Below are 19,075 nucleotides of genomic sequence, written 5' to 3' on the forward strand. Positions count from 1 at the left end.
CCAAAGAATCATACACCTTCTGACTGATGACGGAGCAGGATGCTCCCGTATCTATCTCCATGTCAACCTTGGTGCCTTCCATTTCCAATGTGCATGTAAAAGCTCCAGAGCTGGACGTGTGATGCAGTGCATCATACTCCACGTTACCGCACTCCATTGAGGTGTAATCTCCATACCTGGACATCTCCGAATCTGGTGCGGCCTCCTCCGTTGATGAATCCATACAATGGACTCCAGACTTCGGTTGAGTCACTTCCTGACGATTGGAGTCCACCTTCCTCCCACAACGTCTCACAATATGACTCATTTTACCGCAACGATGACACGATTCGGTTTTAAATAGGCAACTGCTCGGAGCACGTTTTCCACCACATCGCCAACAGCCGACGGTCCTCCATGGCATGAACGACAACATCTGGACTGTACTCGGCGATCGGTTCCCCACGAATCACGAATTCACGAAGCACAGCAGCTCCACGTCGAGCTGACTCGTGTGCCAATGCTTTTTCAACCGCCATCTTCAATGTAAGTCCGTCAGTTTCCAACAGCTTCTTCTGAAGGCTTTCGTTACTCACCCCAAATATGAACTGGTCACCTATCAACTCATCAAGCATCAGCCCGTACTCAAACTGTTTGCTTGCCTCTCATAGTTCTGCAAGGAAAGAACTGATGGATTGCTCCGGTCTTTGCAAGCAAAACCCCTCAACTTCAAACGCGCCAGAGTTTCATGAGGCTTCGGTGAAAAATGTTCTTTAACAATTTCCACGATCTCTTCAAAATCGACTTCTCCCGGTTTCCCGGGTGCACACAGTGACCGGATGACTGCATGGGTTTAGGCTCCCACAACCGACAACAAAATGGCGCGCTTCGTGCCGCCCTCCGTGATCTTGTTCGCCTCGTAGTAAAATGACAAACGTTCCACGTAAGCATCCCATGACTGCTCGGAGTTGAACTCCTCCACTTTCCCATATGCAGCCATCGTTTACCTTCATCGCCAAATGTTACATTTGAAGCCAGGAACGAGGCCAGAACGACAGAGTCTCTCCAGGAACAGTCAACACGTCTTTAATGCACCCATCGGCTCTTACAGTGTGCACGTTTTCCACCCGGTTCTGACCACGCTCCCCTCTATCGACTCTCCAATACATCATATATATATATATATATTGTTACGGCTGTGGAAATTCGCATTACACCATGAAGGGCCCGTAGGTGAGATATCTCTAACTACATGTGTAGTTAGCCCCAAACACGTTGTTTAGAGGGAATTTATGTGATTCATTCAGGCTGCGACGCTTTCAGATAGCCGTTTTTCTGTTCTATCTTTATTTTGAAACAACCATGTTTCAACCGCTATCACACAAACACCAACCACAATGCTGCTTCACAACAACCATAACCACACCTGCCTCTCAACAACCACGCAATCCTCACCACTCCGCCAGCAACCGTCAACATCTCCACGAGCACAAAAGGGGAACAACAACAACTCCCACCCCGATTTCCCTGGTAAACAAGAATGACGGTTGGAACTCAACTCCCACCCCAATTTCCCTGGTAAACAAGAATGATGGTTGGAACTCAACTCCCACCCCGATTTCCCAGGTAAACAAGAATGACGGTTGGAACTCAACTCCCACCCCGATTTCTCCAGTGGAATGTCCTCCCCCCCCACCCCCCCGCGTTCCGCGAAGGGAGGGGCAGGGTGCTGGGGAAATAAAAGGGCGCACGGAGGCGCCGCTCAGAGAAAGTCAGGTCAGAGGAGGTCAGGTCAGGGCGGTCGGTGAGAGTGTCAGTGTCAGTCGGCGGTTCATGGTCTTCTGCCCGTCTGGGTCTTGGAGAAGCTGTCCGTAGAGCGACCCGCTCGTTGGAGCTTGCAGTCGGTGGAGAGTCCGGACGTCGCGGAGGGATGCGGACTGAAGGCGCCGCTCTGCCAGCTGTGTCGCGCGGACCTGCGCATTCGTACAAGGAGCGCCGGAGAGAGCTCACTCACCATCGCACCGCGAGGGTGCAGGTAACCTGCAACGGTCTCGTGGGACTCGTTCGGTCTGCCAAGTCCCACGCCATAAAGGCTCACGGGCCCCGTCTGCCCCTTTGTCTATGAGGGTGGCTTCTTTCCTTTGCTTTTGAGTAAATGTGTGTTGGCGCCGTCTGTAAAGTAGAACTGTATAAGTGTTGCCATGTGTGTGCGTAGTCGGTGTTAACTCTGCGTCGTCATTGCTTTTGTTTTGATTGCTATATGTGCATTTTGACTGTATGGCTGTATACACGTGCTTTCCGTGTGTCGCGTAATAAAATGCTTGCTTGTTGAACTGTGCCCGTTTCGCTTTGTCTTTTCTCCATTGACTCTCCATCCTGCTTCACGTAAAGGGTTCGTAGCGGGTGCAAGATCCCGGTAATTAATCTGAACCATCCAGGTTGACGATAACACCGCTCGGTTATCCCGATAGTACGGAACGGGCCGCCCAAGCGGCTCGTGTCCGGAGTCGACCTGTGGCGAGGTACGATCGCCCGGTTTACCATCCGCGTGGGTACTTAGGTAGGTCGAGTTTGGCGAACAACCCTATCCTACGCGGGTGGCCGATTGGCACGATTGTGGTGAGGTCGAAAGGCCCACCCGTGACTGGCTCCGGGCGATAGTTCCCGGAGGGTCATGACTGAATTGTCCGTCCGGTGGGCGACGTGCCGCGATTCGAGTTATGTGGTCGTCTGCACACCGGCGGGTGCGAATTCGCAACGATATATATATATATATATATATATATATATATATATATATATATATATATATATATATATATATATATATATATATATATATATATATATATATATATATATATATATATATATATATATATGGATGTATGTTCCCGAAATACAGCCAAAACGGTACAAGATAGGGCAAAACTTTTCAGCCCAACTTACTCGTCATTCACCTGTGGTGTGCAGTATCAAGTTTCCTTCAAATCGGGAAAAGAAAAATAATTTAAAAATCAATTTCCGATTCAGTCAAGTATTCTTCGGGAGGATTTGATCAATGCAAACAACCTCAGCAGTGGAGTTCACTGGAGCTCTCTTTTTTATTTATTTATTATTATTATTTTTTTGAAATGATTTTTTTATCAACCACTGTCACAACAAGAACCCATCGGGTTCACGGGTCGTCTCGTGAGTTATATCGCCCATATCATAATTTCACAATTCAGTTTCTTTCTATTATTTTGTCGTGAATAGTTCTCAAATTAAAAATTATCTTATTCAAAGTATCCAGCCATGTTGATGTTTCGATGGGTGACTGTTGGTCTTCAAATAATTTCAGATACCTGGGTACTATTTTTCCAGGCAGCGTGGTGTACTTCACCCTCCCTCCCACCCAAGTATGTTTTCAATGTAAAGTTTAAAACATGTTCAGGAGTTACATGTAAAGACGAGTATATCGGCTCTTGGAAGAGCGCATCCCTCTGACAGGCTGAACAGTTTACGTTTAGTATCGCACTGATAGGCCGGATCTTGATCCGGACCTGAACCAAAATCGAATCATATGGTTCTTGTCACCGAACCAACTCATCTACCTCGGTTTGTCACAAATCGTCCACAACTTTTTGAAGTGTCATGCTTCACTCTGGAAGTGAAGTATCATGCTTCACTATCATGCTGGGGAAGTAAACGATACATATCGTTTTTAGCCCCATCTCTCAATGGCGAAGAATCACTTGGAAGATAAAAAAAAAACACTCGTATCTGTATCTTCACCAAAATCGAAACAATTCGTCCTCTTCACGCACCCACCCTGTTTCACCTGAATCCATCCATAACGATGTGAGATATCAACTGATCATGCTTCATGTCAGTTTTAGCCCAATCACTCAATGGTGAAGAATCACATAAAATATCTACACTATCTGGATCCGGATCTTCACCAAAATATAATAATTTCGTCTATCTCACACACCCAACCTCTCCACCCAATTTCGTCCGAATCTTCCTTCAACTTTATGAGATATTCAAGATTCAAGATTTTTATTGCCAGTTATTGTCGGTTGATAGGAATTCGCTTTAGAGCGTGACAGTAATCAACAATCATCCATAACTTTACAGGATGTAAAACAAAGTAGAAACAGACAAAGTAGGAAGGGTGGGGGTGGTTTAACGGATGGAGAAAGGATCATGGCTTTTGATGGGGTTCGAATGAGGTTGAAGAGAGTGCGGAAGGTAGTTCCACAGGCGGGAAAAAAGAGGAATAAATGAGTGGAGGTGAGCAGTGGTTCTGGATTTCGAGAATTTCATTAGGAGATGTTTGCTGGTGAAATGTGTGCATCCTGCAGAACTGGAGAGATATCTCACAGACCCAAAGCAGACATTAAGACAAAGTGTGTAGTCCTTCTTTTGAGTAAGGAGGTTTTTGAAATTTTTCAAGATGAAGGTTGGAGATATCTGAGACTTACCTGGTATGGAGAAGAGTGAGGAAAGAGGAGAGGAAAGAGCCGAAGCACAATTGTTGAGGTTTGCAGTGCACGTGCCACTGTGTCTACTCATGGAGGACGTGTCAAGATCGATTTGGAACCTTTCAACCTTTGTGGGTGAGAAGTCCACGAAATGCAGAGAACAATCTGATATTGGGGAAAGGGTGGGAAGGGAAAGGAGGAATTGGACTAAATTGGAGACCTTGGTCTTTTCATTCAAGACAGTACGTATTAAAATATTCAATTTTTCCCAGAGCAGTTGAACCTGACTCCATCCTTTCAGAGTGAATGTACAGAAGGAGAATGTGTTCCAGACACAGACTTGACGAACTGTCACCTGGCTTTGGAGGATGGTAAGAAACTTGAGAGGTATGACCGCAGGTGAGTTCGATGTTGAGTTAATGACTTTTTGTTGGACTGATACACTGGTTGTGGACAACACAGAAGGAGCCTCAAGATAATTATATGGGTGATCCTAACCATTGTTCTTCATGAAAGAATCATCTGTCTACCATCAAGGTCATGCAGCCATTACTGGCAATATGTGCCAGCTGCTGACATGGCAATACACCACCTGTTCTCATGCCTTGATGTAACCCTGATCAGGAGGCTAAAATGGAGAAGTATACCTTACCCAAGGGTGACCCATGTGTTAACGAATGCAAAGGACACCTCTTTTAAGAAGGATTGCTGCCTTTACCCAGTTAAACCCTTAGCCTTTGGTGTCAAAACCTGAACCGCAAGGCAGAGGTGGATTGGGCCTCAAAGCTTCCTCCTAGATGAGCTGCCTACCAATGCCAATATGCCCCATCTGCCCAAATCAACTGCTTTTAAGGTGCCAGTGATAACGCCTTTCACCTCCACACCCAAGAGTGAAAATTACCCCACAACGAGAAGGGCTGGTTTGAGGCTGGACTTTCATAGGCTGTTTGAGATGTTGAGTCATTGGAGTATTTTATACACTTTGAGAGCTTTTCCTCGATGTCACTTCATGGAATAACGGTTCATAGGGTGAGAAGCAGTGGGTAAATTGGTCCACACAATGTGTAATCCACACAATGACTTTCCTTCATATAATATGTGTATACATGCCCATGCACATGTGAAATAGTTTGTAATCTATATTAATATTTCGGCACGCCCCTTTCTTTGTTCCACCATCACATTTTTGTTACTGCATGAAATGAAACAAGATTTGGCACATATACTAATGATATTATTGTCTTCCTTAAGAGGCCCCTCAAAATTCGTTTTGATGCATTTTCACAAACTCCAACCGATTCCATTCAAATTCGGTACGATTATGGCTTTTGGTCCAACTTAGGTCATTGGCTATAAATTTTTTCCATAACACTTCCGATATTCGAAAAAATCGATAAATCGATATCCCTCATGGGATTTTCCATTCAAATCCACTCAAGTTTAAGGCCTACGGGGGACGCAAATTTCCACTTTGCCCCGGGCGCTGTTTACCTCCGCTACGCCAAGCTGTTAGGGTTTGGGTTAGTGTTAGGGTTTGGGTTAGTGTTAGGGTTAGCTACCCTAACACTAACCATAACAGCTAACCGTAACCCTAACAGCTAACCCTAACCCCAACCGCTAACCCCAACCGCTAACCCTAACCCCTAACCGCTAACCCCTAACAGCTATTCAGGAAATTTGCAAGAAAGCCCGGGCTTTGCCCGAGCAACGCCGGGCTTTACTACTAGTACTGTATGTATTCCAGGTCATGTAAAATGTGACTTCAAGATCTCAATTCTCCCTCTCTCCCCACTCTCTCGCCCTCCACTCTCTTCCTCTCCCACACTCTCTCCTCTCTCCACCCTCTCCCATCACCCCCCTCCCCATCCCCTTCATCACACAGTCTGCACAAGGAGGAGGGAGAGATAGGGGGAGAGGGGTGGGAGAGGGTGGAGAGGGACTATGTCAGACGTTGACTTGATTGACTTTATTGACTTGGGAGGATTGACTTTATAGACTTGAGAGGATTCACCTGATTGCCTTGACTTGAGAGGGGGAGAACCTGCCTTGACTGTCTTCTGTCATTTATTTTTAGCTGATCTGTAATTGAAATTCCAGATAAGGTATTGTTGTTGTGCAACGTCTGTCCATCTGACCCTCCATCCCTCCGTCTCTTATTTTGACTTATCCGGCCAAATCGCTGCGCCAATCTGGATGAAATGTGGCAGCAACGTTCCGCTTCTGCCTGGTAAGGGGATTGCAAAGCTCGTTCCTGGAAGGTGATTCAAAATGACCGACTCTCTTCAAAAAATATTCTCCTCCAGACCGATCAGTCAGAATGCTACCAAATTTGGGTTATAACATTAGGCCAGGGCAGTGTCGAAAATTTCCTTTTTGATAAAGTTCCTGATATTCAAACATCTCTTCGCTCTGGCAAAATAAAACCTGAAAGTGAGTTCTAGAATTGATGAATGATTACATTTATTTCTCCATGAGAAAATTCCAAAATAAACGTTCAACATATAATAACAATGATACCTGTTTCCAGTGTATAATTTCATATATATTAATTTATTTATTGATCTGAGACTTGTGACACATGACATAATTTCATTTATGTAAAAAAACTTAACTTAAAGACCTGCGATTTTGGTTAACATTGAGAAGCATTTTAAAAAGCTTTGTGTTGCCATGACAGCAATACATTGGGGAATGGCTGAGATCATTCTTTTTTTTAAAGCATTATGACGTCATAATGGTGGTTAATAAATCCCACATTCAGTGCATTGTTCAAGTTCATTTGCAGACAGCTTTCGTGGTGGAACAACCATGTTGCATCATTCTGCTCTACCTCATTTTGGCTTTTTTCGCCTCCAAAGAGGCCAAGACGCACCGTGAACCGGTACGAAAGAACCACGTACCCATGTACCGAGTGCGTTCAAACATTTGGACTGAGAATATACCTCACCGGGTAAGTGGGAAGGAGAAGTGGTTGTGGTTTACACGAAGACTCGGGTAAAGTATCAAATTTGTGATGACAGAATATACAGGGTGTAGAAAAATGCTGGAATCGTGGGTTGGCGTTGGAATTGTTGACAAGTTTCTCTCTGTCTTAAACCTCCAGCATGTAAGAGGACCAGTTCAGCTTTGTCCTGCATAGTGTAACCAATTTCAATGGTACCATCCTGACAAAAAAAAATCAAAAACAATTAACCAATGATTCCAGAATTTTGTTACACCCTGTATAGCAAGGGATAAAAAGACGATCAGAGCAGTTTATTCGACATTTTCAGATTTAGAACATGTGATACAGATTATCAGAAAGTTCAATGTATTATATTTTTTGAATGCATAGTCAAGGCTTGTTGAAGAGCTAATACAAAGAGCATACTGAATGGATCAGAACACAACAGGACAAAAGGAAGAGTAGAGTGAAATTCAAAGATAGAGGGAGACTTGGACAAGCAATGGGTGTGGGGAGGCATTGTGGGGCAGGAGAGGATGCATAGGGTGGACAAGATGGATGCAGAAGGAAACTCTCAGGAGGGAAAACTGGAAATTTGGAAGGAGGAGGGATTGGCGTGGGGTAGGGTAAGTGGTGAGGGGTGGGGGGGGAGGGGGAAGGTGGGTTAACGAGGGTAGAAAAGATACTGGTTTTGAATTAGGGATGATCTGAAATGGTGGTGAACGGCTTTGTTGTGGACATGGAGCGAAGAATGAGATTGAAGAGAATATGGAAGTTGGTCCCCACAGGGGAGAAAAAAAAAATGGAACAAATGAGTGGAGGTGAACAGTGCTCCTGGATTTAGGTAGTTTCAACAGAAGGAGGTTGATGGTGGACCGTGAGTGCCCTGCAAAATCTTTGGTGGTGGACAAAGCACAGAAAGGGCAGAGGGTGCAAGACCCCAAAGGAGATGGTGGAAGACAGAGAGACACCACCGACCTGTCTGCAATGACGACCCAAAGACTCAGCCAGCTTCATCGCAGGAGATTCCAATAAGTATGAAGGCCTTGGTTTTCATGGCATCAAGCTGAGCAAGGGGTGAGGGAGAGTCGGCAGCCTAGAAGGGAAAATTTTTTGTACTCAGGCTGAGGTTGAAAGTCTTGTCGGTGGAAAGCATTTCTGATGTTGCGAGGAAGGACCATGTACGACAAATCGGAGGCGAGCTTTGGAGGCCAACTTTGAAATGGGATTCGCTCAGGAAAGATCATGGCTGATAGTGAGACCCAGGAGTTTGAATGACTGAACTTCATCAAGAGGAGGGCACAATGGTAAAACTGAAGAGGATTGTTTAGAAAGTTGAAGGGAGGGTTTTCCAGGTGGTCCTTTCAGAGAGAGATTGTGAGAGTGTGACATTTTTCAGAGTTGAAAGACATTTTCAAAGTGTTTGATCCACTGCAGACATTTGGACAGCTTTGTTTTTTGTACTCATACTCCTCGTGTCCGTATGCTCACAGATCATCCGGGACAATGGTCAGCAATGGGTTCAACAAATTGAAAGACAAGTTGACCTGCTGAAATATTTTCAAGTTGGAGTGATTCTAATCCTAGCCACGTAAACACTCATCAAATTTTTGATGGCGTGGAAACGTGCCCGATCATTACCAAATAAGAAAAGGAAAAAGTGCGTCCATCTCTGGTAAGGAACCATTTGCTTCCTGTTTATCAATCATATTATTAAATCTGAAGAGATTTCTTGCACCCCGTGTTGGTACATTTTCTGTCTATTGCATAATTTTTTTTCCTCTGTTTCATCATTTTGTTTTTTTGTCTTTTGGTACAACTATCTGGGTGACCCACAGGCTGAGTACAAAATTCTCCAGATGTCCAGATAGCTCAGATGGCAGAACACTGGTATGGTTTTACAGAGGACCTTGGTTCAATTCCTGGTCTGGGCATGTAATTTTTTCACACATGTACATATAATTTTTTTATTTCCTCTTCATTTGTAATTGAGTCAAAAAGAAGTTCAGAAGTCAACCATCAGCTGGAAAAGTGATAATCACTTTCCTGGGGCTCACGAGGCCCAATTTTGGAACCCCATCAATAGGAGAGCACAACGGCAAACAGCGTCCCTTATTGTGAAATGCTCTGTGACCAGATGAAACCAGCTATTTGATGGAATCACTGGGGGCAACTGTCAAAAGTTGTTGCATTGTTGCACGACATTGTGCATCCACACACTGCAGCCCATACATGCCTGGTGTTGGCACAGTGGTTAGGGCAGTGGCTTGGGACCCAAAAGGTCCTGAGTTCAAGCCCCGTTGGGACACTGAATTAATATATGTATATATATATTCTTCTTCTTCTTCTTTCGGCTGCTCCCGTTCGGGGTCGCCACAGCGGATCATCCGTATGATCCGCATAGTGATTTGGCACATGTTTTACGCCGGATGCCCTTCCTGACGCAACCCTGGTCGCCTCTGACAACACAGGGATATGGTACACCTATTTTAACCGGGGTATACACCAGCCCAGTACACTGGTACTCATTTCGCCGACCTCGGAAGGATGACAGGCTGAGTCAACCCCCTGGTGTATTAATTCAGTGGCCCAACGGGGCTTGAACTCAGGACCTATTGGATCCGAAGCCGCTGCCCTTACCACTGCGCCAACACCAGGCTTTTTATATATATATATATATACATATATGTATGTATATATATATATATATATATATATATATATATATATATATATATATATATATATATATATGTGTATGTGTATGTGTATGTGTATGTGTATGTGTATGTGTATGTGTATGTGTATGTGTATGTGTATGTGTATGTGTATGTGTATGTGTATGTGTATGTGTATGTGTATGTGTATGTGTATGTGTATGTGTATGTGTATGTGTATGTGTATGTGTATGTGTATGTGTATGTGTCTGTGTATGTGTATGTGTATGTGTATGTGTATGTGTATGTGTATGTGTATGTGTATGTGTATGTGTATGTGTATGTGTATGTGTATGTGTATGTGTATGTGTATGTGTATGTGTATATGTATATGTATATATATATATATATATATATATATATATATATATATATATATATATATATATATATATATACATATATATATATATATATATATGTACATATAAACCAAGTCGAAAACACCAGGGGGTTGACTCAGCCTGCCATGAATCTGAGGTCGGCAAAATGAGTACCAGTTGTACTGGGCCCGGTGTATGCCCCGGTTAGAATAGGTGTACCATATCCCTGTGTGTCGTAAGAGGCGACCAGGGTTACGTCAGGAAGGGCATCCGGCATAAAAACCTATGCCAAATCATTATGCGGACAACAAAACGAATTTCCATACCGGATCGGTCGAGGCCCGGGTTACCAACGACCGCCACCGGTACCGGTGGTCAGCAGGGTACCAGTGGAAATTGTGCTACTGCTGGGTGAAGGAGGAGAGGGGGAATGCGAGTCCAGAGGCAGTGGGAGAGGGGGAAGGGTAGAAGTGTGCAGGTGAGAGTTGGAACTCTGAATGTTGGGACGATGACTGGCAAAGGGCGAGAGTTGGCTGATATGATGGAGAGAAGAAAGGTGGACATACTGTGTGTACAAGAGACCAAGTGGATGGGGAGTAAGGCCAGGAGCATTGGAGGTGGTTTCAAACTGTTCTACCATGGTGTGGATGGGAGGAGAAATGGTGTCGGGATAATCCTGAAGGAAGATTGTCAAGAGGGTATTGGAGGTGAGGAGAGTGTCTGACCGAGTGATGAGTGTGAAGTTGGAAATTGAAGGGGTGATGATGAATGTCATCAGTGCATATGCCCCACATATGGGGTGTGAGATGGAGTATAAAGAAGATTTCTGTAGTGAGTTAGATGAAGTGGTGGAGAGTGTATCCAAGGATGAAAGAGTGGTGATTGGAGCAGATTTCAATGGGAATGTTGGGGAAGGGAATAAAGAGGATGAGGAGGTGATGGTTAGGTATGGTCTCAACAAGAGAAATGTGGAAGGGCAAATGGTGGTAGAGTTTGCATAAAGAATGGAAATGACAGTGGTAAATACGTATTTCAAGAAGAAGGAGGAAAGTGCACACAGGTGGATTACACCTTAAGCAGGAGATGCAACCTGAAAGAGATTAGTGACTGTGAGGTGGTGGCAGGGGAGAGTGTAGCTCGACAGCATCGATTGGTGGTCTGTAGGATGACTTTAGAGGTGAGGTTGAGGAAGAGAGTGAGGGCTGAACCAAGGACCAGATGGTGGAAGCTGAAGGAGGAAGACTGTTGCGTGAAATTTAGGAAGGAGCTGAGACAGGCGTTGGATGGTGGTAAAGAGGTGTGGGATGATTGGGCAACAACAGCAGAAGTTGTGAGGGAGATAGCTAGGAAGGTACTTGGTGTGACATCTGGACAGAGAAAGGAAGATAAGGAGACTTGGTGGTGGAATGAGGAAGTACAAGAAAGTATAAGGAAGAAGGGGTTGGCGAAAAAGAAGTGGGATAGTCAGAGAGATGAAGAAAGTCGGCAGGAGTACAAGGAGTGGCGGCGAAAGGCAAAAAGAGAGGTGGCTAAGGCCAAGGAAAAGGCATATGATGAGCTGTATGAGAAGTTGGATACAAAAGAAGGGGAAAAGGATTTATACCGATTGGCAAGACAGAGGGACCGAGCTGGGAAGGATGTGCTGCAGGTTCGGGTGATAAAGGACACAAATGGGAATGTGCTGACGAGCGAGGAGAGTGTGTTGAGAAGGTGGATGGAGTACTTTGAGGAGCTGATGAATGAAGAAAATGAGAGAGAGAAGGTTGGAAGAGGTGGAGATAGTGAATCTGGAAGTGGGGTGGATCAGTAAGGATGAAGTGAGGACTGCTATGAAGAAGATGAAAAGTGGAAAGGTGGTTGGCCCAGATGGTATACCAGTGGAGGCATGGAAGTGCTTAGGAGAGATGGCAGTGGGGTTGTTAACCAGATTGTTTAATAAAGTCTTATAAAGTGAGAGGATGCCGGAGGAGTGGAGATTAAGTGTATTGGTTCCGATTTTCAAGAATAAGGGTGATGTGCAGAGCTGTGGAAATTACAGAGGGATAAAGTTGTTAAGCCACACCATGAAGTTGTGGGAAAGAGTAGTGGAAGCTCGGTTGAGAGGAGAGGTGACGATCTGTGAGCAGCAATATGGGTTTATGCCAGGAAAGAGCACCACTGATGCAATGTTTGCTTTGAGAATGTTGATGGAGAAATATAAGGAAGGACAGAAGGAGTTACATTGTGTGTTTGTGGATTTAGAGAAAGCTTATGATAGGGTGCCAAGAGAGGAGTTGTGGCATTGTATGAGGAAGTCGGGAGTGGTGGAGAAGTATGTGAGGATCGTGCAGGATATGTATGAGGACAGTGTGACAGCGGTGAGGTGTGCGGTCGGAATGACGGACCGGTTTAAGGTAAAAGTGGGATTGCACCAAGGATCAACGCTGAGCCCTTTCCTGTTTGCAATGGTGATGGACAGGTTGACGGACGAGATCAGACTGGAGTCCCCATGGACTATGATGTTCGCGGATGACATCATGATCTGTAGGGAGAGTTGGGAGCAGGCTGAGGCGAGCCTCGAGAGGTGGAGGTACGCACTGGAGAGAAGGGGAATGATAGTCAGTCGGAGTAAGACGGAGTACATGTGCGTCAATGAGAGTGAGGGTGGTGGTATGGTGCGGTTGCAAGGAGTTGAGATGGGGAAGGTGGATGGGTTTAAATACTTGGGATCAACTGTCCAAAGTAACGGAGAGTGTGGGAGAGAAGTGAAAAAGAGAGTGCAGGCAGGATGGAGTGGGTGGAGAAGAGTTGCAGGAGTGATTTGTGACAGAAGGGTAGCTGCAAGAGTGAAGGGGAAAGTATATAAGACGGTGGTGAGACCAGCTATGTTGTATGGTTTGGAGGTGGTGACGCTAACTAAAAGACAGGAAGCGGAGCTGGAGGTGGCAGAGTTAAAGATGCTGCGATTCTCGTTGGGAGTGACGAGGATGGACAGGATAAGGAATGAGTATATTCAAGGGACAGCGCAGGTAGGACGGTTTGGAGACAAAGTGAGAGAGGCGAGATTGAGATGGTTTGGACACGTGCACAGGAGGGAAGCGGAGTATATCGGGAGAAGGATGTTGAAGATGGAGCCGCCAGGCAGGAGGAGAAGAGGAAGGCCAAAGAAGAGGTTCATGGATACAGTGAGGGCGGACATGTGGGTGGTTGGAGTGTCAATGGAAGATGTGGAGGATAGAGCGAAATGGAGATGGTTGATCCGCTGTGGCGACCCCTAACGGGAGCGAAGAAGAAGAAGAAGAACAAGAAGAAGAAGAACAAGAAGAAGAAGAACAAGAAGAAGAAGAACAAGAAGAAGAAGAACAAGAAGAAGAAGAACAAGAAGAAGAAGAACAAGAAGAAGAAGAACAAGAAGAAGAAGAACAAGAAGAAGAAGAACAAGAAGAAGAAGAACAAGAAGAAGAAGAACAAGAAGAAGAAGAACAAGAAGAAGAAGAACAAGAAGAAGAAGAACAAGAAGAAGAAGAACAAGAAGAAGAAGAACAAGAAGAAGAAGAACAAGAACAAGTAGAACAAGAAGAAGAAGAACAAGAAGAAGAAGAACAAGAAGAAGAAGAACAAGAAGAAGAAGAACAAGAAGAAGAAGAACAAGAAGAAGAAGAACAAGAAGAAGAAGAACAAGAAGAAGAAGAACAAGAAGAAGAAGAACAAGAAGAAGAAGAACAAGAAGAAGAAGAAGAAGAAGAAGAAGAAGAAGAAGAAGAAGAACAAGAACAAGAACAAGAACAAGAACAAGAACAAGAACAAGAACAAGAACAAGAACAAGAACAAGAACAAGAACAAGAACAAGAACAAGAACAAGAACAAGAACAAGAAGAAGAAGAAGAAGAACAAGAAGAAGAAGAAGAAGAAGAAGAAGAAGAAGAAGAAGAAGAAGAAGAAGAAGAAGAAGAAGAAGAAGAAGAAGAAGAAGAAGAAGAAGAAGAAGAAGAAGACACTGCAGCCCATACATGGAAACCCTCTGGTAACTTATCTTTAAGGTGTTGGAGCATCCTCCGTCTAGTGGTGACCTGCTCACTTCAGACTTTCACCTTTTTGGTCCACTCAAAGACGCTTTTCGAGGGTGCCACTTTTCCAGTGACCAACAAGTAACAGACGCAGTGCATGTGTGGCTCGTCTCTCAGACAAAAACTTTTTCCTGAGCACAGACAGAAGCTTGTGAACCGATGGACGAAGTCTGTTGAAAAAGAGGGGGACAATGTGGTAAAATGATGCTCTTGTACATGCTCAATTCCATCCATCCATTGGGACCATACTCTGTGCAGAACATTGGTCCTGCCTCAGCAGTGTCCTTGGCCATTGGGCACAATCTTGGACAGGTCACCACTCCAACACAGGATACCAGCAAGCTGGCACTCGTTTTGCCAACCTCAAAAGGATGACACAGGCAGTCAACCCCACCTGGTATTAATTCAACAACCTAATGGGATTTGAAATAAGGATTCCATGATCCCAAGACCACCACCCAAGCCATTAAGCCAACACCAGACATAAGCATAATTGTAGTTATATTATTTAAATAAAAATACATTGCGTATACTTTTTTACACCCTCCACACACATACATAAATATATGCATGCATAAACTCATACATAAACACGTACACACACACACACACACACACACACACACACACACACACACACACACACACACACACACACACACACACACACTCATCTGTTACTAAAAGGAGAAGAATCCGTTCATGTGTCCATCACGCTTCATTCGAAGGGGTTTCTGTTGTCATATAATAATATATAAATGGTGCTGTTGGAAAGGTAATTATCGATTTTCTTGGTTAGAAAGGTAATTATCGATTTTCTTGGTGAGAAAGGTAATTATCGATTTTCTTGGTGAGAAAGGTAATTATCGATTTTCTTGGTGAGAAAGGTAATTATCGATTTTCGTGGTTAGAAAGCTGATTATCGATTTTGTTGGTTATAAAGGTAATTATCGATTTTCTTGGTTAGAAAGGTAATTATCGATTTTCTTTGTTAGAAAGGTAATTATCGATTTTCTTTGTTAGAAAGGTAATTATCGATTTTCTTTGTTAGAAAGGTAATTATCGATTTTCTTGGTTATAAAGGTAATTATCGATTTTCTTGGTTAGAAAGGTAATTATCGATTTTCTTGGTTAGAAAGGTAATTATCGATTTTCTTGGTTAGAAAGGTAATTATCGATTTTCTTGAAGAAAAATTTTCCCCGTTCAATCACAAACAGGCCTCTTTTAAAAGCAAGTATTTACTCTTTTGAACAAGAAGTAGGATTGTTGAATTTTGATTAAACCCATCAGCTAAGTGACGAGTTGGCATGCCGAGTACAAGAAAGTTTTAGTATGATGTACTGATCAATACATCCATGCATCTCACCTTGTGTGGTTATGAAGTTTATGATGTTTTCGAAGACAGAAAAGGAGATGCAACGTTTGCAGCAATCAAGAGGAAGGAAACAATGGTGATGCTGCAAAGGAATTGGATGAAGGAAAGAAAAAGGAAGAAGAAAACAGAATGAACAATGATAAAATTGAATGTGTTGTAAAAAGCACAGAAGAGGAGAGTGAAACGATGCTCACACCTGAAGCACAAATCACTGAAGTTCCTCAAAATGAGGAATCCAAGGACAGAAAGTCCAATGATTGGCATGAAATTGTTATTGAGGAAAACTTTTCAGATGAAGAAGAGGAGTGATTATGGAGGATCATAATGATCACACGATGCAGCTTGATGAAACAGTTATCCATGCCATTCAGCGGAAGATAACATCAAACCTGATTGTAGCAACGATTTAACTGAACAAATTCAGGAAAATAATGAAATTAAAGGAACCAAGAGTTCAGAAGGGGACCCTAACATTGAACTTGTATTGAATGAACCTGCAGGAATCATTGGTGACATAGATGTGGTGGATCACACTGTGACACGGGAAATAGAAGGGGAAACTGAACCATGTCGAGAAGTCTTTGGCGACAAACGAGACTCACATGGAATTAGGGATACAGAGCAGCAGATTGATAATAACGACAACACGATACAGATTGAGAATCACGATGACACGATGCAGTTGAGGAATAAAGATGACATAATGCAGGCTGAAGTGATTCAGTTGGAAAATAACATCACCCCTGATTGCAGCAACGATGAAACTGAACCAACTCGGGAAATGGATGAAATTGAATGGATCGAGACTTTCCAACAGGACCTAAAGATTGAACATCTATTGAATGAACCTGCAGGAATTATTGGTGACAAAGAGCAGGTTGATCACACTGTGACGGGTGTGGGGGAAAGTAAACTATTTGGTGAAAAACAACACTCACTCGTAATTGGGGGAAAAGAACAGCAGAAGGAGAAGAAAGATGTCATCAAGCAAAAGAAATTGCAATTTCATGAGAAAACAACTGTGGTGACGTTTGACAGTGAAGATGAGCCAAAGGAAGTAAAGTATGCAGTGAAAGATGTCGGGGAATTGAATGAGGAACCCCGAGAGAATTAACATGTTAAAGTGAACGTTGTTAGCCGGAAACATTTCAGAAAGAGTCGGAGACCCATTGAACAAAGTGAAGCTGATCAACGTTCAGGCATAACCGAGAATGGAGCAACTTGTTCTCCTGTGCCCGGTATGCTGAAACTCTTCATTCGCCAGAAATCTGTACAAAAGGAGGACTTTTGTGGATTTGAACGAAGGGAATATACACCTTCTAATTCTGCTCGAAAGGAAATGAAGGAAACTTCGGTGAAAGATGTACGTCTTGAGGAGAGAGGATGGACACCTGAACGAAAAACAAGATCAGGATGGACCCTGATAAAGATCCATCTTCAGCAGAATGGCAATGAGATAAAGAGGGGCTGAAGATGATGGTCTGAAGGTACTGGGCTGTACTATTTCCATCACAGCACTCACAAACCTCGTTGAATACATTTTGGCCTTAAGCAAGTCTGAGCTTTCGTTCAGTTTCCTTCCATTGGAGGGGTGCTACTTATCCATGTTTAAAAATGTTTCATAAATATATTTTCTCATCAATATAAAAAGGTTGCACTTGAACTGTGTCCAATACTGAGTACCCACTGTTAACATTCAGCACTATTTTCTTATAGTGTCACCACTCACAGGCAGAGTGAGTTGGTCACGCACAATAGTAGTTTTGACACCCAGCTAATCATCAGCCTGTATTGTGGAAAGTGCTCGATTTATTGAGCAATGGCTACCTCCATGAAAGGGGTGCATCGCAATGATGCTTTCAGAAAAAGTGCCCCGAAAAATCGCCCTCACTGTGTCATGCACATATCATCCTTCAGGAAACAAGAGATTCCTACCTTCACACCTGTTCAATGGAGTAAGTACCGTGGATATTTGTCTCAGTGGATAGAGTTTCATGGTGAATGTAGTGAGATGGCGAAGTTTCATGACGGGAGTCATGCCGGCATTGACTTTTCGAATATACCTCGTGGTGCCAGTTATCATGATACGTGTTATCAGCGTTTCACTGATTTAAAAAAAAACGGTTACAGGTGAGCCAGAAAGGTTGCAATCGAGCAAAGGAAGGCACTTCAGAACTAACAGCTGTGTCAGCCACCCTCAAGCATCAATCTTCTCCTGCATTGTAGTCGAATATCGACGATGTTGACAAAATTGCATTGGAGATACGAAACAAACATGTCCTTACCAAAACTGGGAGTGAAATCATTCATTTGTTGCAAAACCTTTTGAACGACCAAAACCCAGCGAAAGGGTTTTACATTGGAGACAAAAACGAGTTCCCTCTTGATCCACAAAAGGAGTTCTACATTTCTGATCCAGCATGCAAGTTCCACCTTGATGATCCAGCATGAAAGTTCGACCTTGATGACCCACCAAACGAGTTCCACCTTGATAATCCAGCATGCAAGTTCCATCTTGATGATCTCGCATGAAAGGACGACCTTGATGATCCACAAAAGGAGTTCCACCTTGATTATCCAGCATGCAAGTTCTACCTTGATGATCCGGCATGAAAGTTCTACCTTGATGATCCACAAAACGAGTTCCACCTTAATTATCCAGCATGCAAGTTCCACCTTGATGATCCAGCATGCAATTTCTACCTTGATGATCGGCATGAAAGTTCTACCTTGATGATCCACAAAACGAGTTCCACCTTGATGATCTGGCATGAAAGTTCGACCTTGATGACCCACAAAAGGAGTTCCACCTTAATTATCCAGTATGCAAGTTCCACCTTGATGATCCAGCATGTAAGTTCTAACCTTGATGATCCAGCATGTAAGTTCTAACCTTGATGATCCAGCATATAAGTTCTAACCTTGATGACCCACAAAATTCTGGAAAAATCAGGAAAATGTTCTGCTTTGAAGACTCACAATGTGAGACCTACCTCGCTCAGGAAATGTTCTGCCTTGATTGCTCAAACTATGAGACTTACTTTGGAGAATTACAAATTTTTTGGAAAATCAGGAAAACAGTTCTGCCTTGGAGAATCAAAGTGGGTTCTCTTTTGAAGATTTGGTAAGTGGGTCACACAAAGAAGGCTCTCTGGGTTCTCAACCTTCCTTTGCTTGATGAAAGGGTAAATGCAGTTGATTAAAAAAATAATTAAATGATA

General features: G+C 43.5%; 1 protein-coding gene across 7 annotated transcripts in view; it reads right to left on the reverse strand.

Annotated features, from left to right (window-relative positions):
• The window catches only part of LOC147026850 (uncharacterized), a 94,963-nt gene that overhangs the window by 56,256 nt on the left and 19,632 nt on the right, over nt 1-19,075 (reverse strand). For 5 of the 7 annotated variants that reach the window (XR_015058528.1, XR_015058531.1, XR_015058529.1 and 2 more), the window contains exon 2: nt 15,846-15,936. The gene's annotated coding sequence lies outside the window, so the exon portion shown is untranslated. Of the gene's footprint in view, nt 1-4,454; nt 4,614-14,365; nt 14,649-15,845; nt 15,937-19,075 lie in introns of those variants that run through there. The other 2 variants (XR_015058532.1, XR_015058530.1) reach the window with 2 other exon arrangements.

This window comes from Eptatretus burgeri, chromosome 5, assembly GCF_056783735.1.
Source record: "Eptatretus burgeri isolate ZD-2024b chromosome 5, Ebu_testis_v1, whole genome shotgun sequence".
In the NCBI taxonomy this organism is placed as follows: domain Eukaryota; kingdom Metazoa; phylum Chordata; class Myxini; order Myxiniformes; family Myxinidae; genus Eptatretus; species Eptatretus burgeri.